Here is a 3,089-nt window from a genome sequence, read left to right as displayed (position 1 = left end):
GCACAAAGGAATTCTCCTCAGTTCCCCCCTTCTCTTGTTTACATCTCACACGTGGCTTGCCGTTGAGGTCGCGAAACGTTGTAGATAAACGGATTTACGTCTTGAATTATTTTTCGGATTTATTTTTTTCACATTCCGATCTCGAAGTGCAGATTACCCTATATTCCTTAATTTACCCCTTATTCGTTCCCGTTAATCCCCAAATAATATTTGGATTTCTGGTTCACGAAATTAAATTGCTGTATAAATGTTTAAGTGCAATATTTAGACATCCTAAGCCCCTTTCCCCTATTGAAACGGACCCTTAACGCCCCCTGACTGGTACTAGAATCCCGAAATCTTTGATCGGCCTTATCGCACTTTAAATTAGTAATAGTAGGGGTGGCGAGGACGTCTTTGGGCTCGTCGTCAGCGTGCTGGCCCTATAAATCAAAGCGTCCCAGTAGCGCAGGTTCGAGTCTCGGTGATAAAAGATTTTTTCATCGCCGGAAAACGAACCCAGTGTATGTGGAGTTAGTTATGTGGAGTTAGATATAAGTTAGCTTAGAGGCAAGTGCGGGTAGGGAATTAGGCTGGGGTACCGCGTAGGTACTGGGATGGGTAGGTAAACGACCACAACGGTCATACCATCTGGCACCACCCAATTAAATTAGTAATAGTAGGATACTCATTGTGAAATAGATGGCGACCCAGAATATATTGACCCTCTTGACCCCAGGGCTCGATTAACCCTCGAATCGCAGCCACCACCAATACCGAGACCATAACTACAATGACGGACTCGAGGACCAACTCCACGGCCACTGTGGCAACGATGGCCACGACCCTCTCGACGTCCACAAGCCCTGCTACTCAAGCAGCCTGTACCACGCCACTCCTCTCCCACAGGATGAAATTACTCAATGTAGCCACAACATCACGCAGCATTGTAAAGAGTGGTATCCCATGTATCAAGTCATATCAATGGAGACCGTGAGAATGCACCCCAGGGGTACATCCGCGGAAATGTTGGATTGGTTCGTGCGATCCGAAGTTAGGACGAAATTCGGTCCTCATGCCGCTGTATGGGATGAGAGAGTCAATTCCTTGATAATTCCCCTCACTGCCCTCGGGATCAGGGCCCCCCCAAGGCAGACGGATCCGTTTCAATCCTAGATGAGAGACCTCTTCGCACCGGTCAATCTATAGGACCCTTTCAAGATCCCATTAGGATGGAACAATCGACATAAGACCAAAGTGCTGATAATCATCAGGACAGGGTTCCCTTATCCGCCCTCCGCGTTACCTTCCAAGACCCCTTGGTACAGACCTCGATTTCTAGTCCTATCAGGTCGCCACAAAACCCTCATTCCCAAGCATCTCAACACATGCAGACGACGGTTCCTAACACCACAGGATCCCAAAGTTCCCAAACCAACCCCCTGTACTTTACCCCTGTATACACACAGATCCCTCCACCTCATGACACTAGGTTTAATACCAATCAGGGCTCTTTACCTCACATTACACCATATCAAACCCCCTCTAGAATTCCTCAGCCCAATTGTCCTCCTCATCAGTGAACTAACCCCACACAAATCCGACTGAGCACAGATACTGCCACACATCAGGCTCAACATCCCAGTCAAGATGACCCCCGTATTCAACCCCCTCACCACGCTCCTCTTAGCCACACCACCGAATTCCCAGACGCTCATTCTACATACATTGTGGAGGCCCCTCCCCTCACCCCAAAACAAGTACCGCCGGCCACGAAAGACCCCCTCTCATATCTAAATCCCCCCGCACACGTCCCCCTCCAAACATCCACCTCCGAACTATACAAGTGGCACGAACCCTTATCAGGCTTATTACTCTGGAATCAGCTCAGACTAAATATAAATGCTTCGCTTGGTCACCCCAGTGACAATTATTTCCTCTCAACAGCAACACTATTACTCATATACTGGCTACCACAACCCCCAAAATACACTTAGCACCATCACAGTTATAGATAGTACAGCCCCAGACCCCAATAGTAGAGAGTTGAAAATCAGCAGTATCTTCAAACGCGAAGGTGTTGTTTTTTCGGGAGCCAAGAGTGAAGACGCTTTTCATTTTTTAGACAGGATTGAGGCTTCCTGTGGAACAAGTAACCTCAGTGAAGTGGAAGTACTTCGAGCTCTCGCAACAGCTCTTAAGAGTACAATACACACTTAGTACCGTACTGAGCGGAACTACATACAGTCCTACGCGAATTTACTATGAGTTTTTAAGAGAACGTTTTGTCACCTCGGCCGAGAGGAAAGCATTTGGCAAGATATATTAGGTCGTACTCAAGGTCCTGAAGAATCGCCCCTTGATTATATAATCTGCATGCGCGGATTATTCACTAACCTACACCCCCCACTCCCAATGGACAGACAGTTGAATATCATAGATAATCAGATGCACCCCTCGTATGCCGATAAAATCAGACGTTGCATGTTCACTGAATATGATCACTTACTCGCTGTGACCCACGATATCGAATCGAATTAACCCTTATGAATTCCGCTCGATACAGACCCCCAGTTTATGCTTGTGTCTCACCATCCACGAAGAATAAGAAGTCCAACTCTCAGAATCTTGCCCTTGAGGCACAACTCACTGGGGGCCTCCCGAACAATTCGCTCGTAATCCGTATGCCCCACCCCCACTTCAAACAGGACCCACAACATCTTCTCCACAACAACTAAATTCCCTTCCTCGCACCTCCGCTACTGACGCCTCCGCTACTGACGCCCAAGAACCTCCACAGGTTGCACCGCCTTCTAAACACATCCTCCCTCTAATGAGCCTCCCTATAATCCCATCCCAACACCCACGACCAGATAGCTCCCCTGCAAAGCCTTCCATCTGCTATCGATGTCGTCAACCCGGACACTTTTCTCGGGAATGCAACAACAACTCTATTCCCTCCCAACAATCTTCACGGAACTGGAACCGATAGACTGCTACCCCTCAATACGGCAATACCTATCCTCAGCTGCACACTCAAGAATCCATCCAATACCACCCATATCCTGGACAATACGACGATCACCCCACTCAGGGAAACTGAAAAGCGT

The sequence above is a fragment of the Diachasma alloeum genome, unplaced genomic scaffold (genome assembly GCF_001412515.2).
Source record: "Diachasma alloeum isolate Michigan unplaced genomic scaffold, Dall2.0 Dall_scaffold_00855, whole genome shotgun sequence".
Taxonomy (NCBI): Eukaryota; Metazoa; Arthropoda; class Insecta; order Hymenoptera; family Braconidae; genus Diachasma; species Diachasma alloeum.
Note: the sequence above shows the minus strand (reverse complement) of the source record.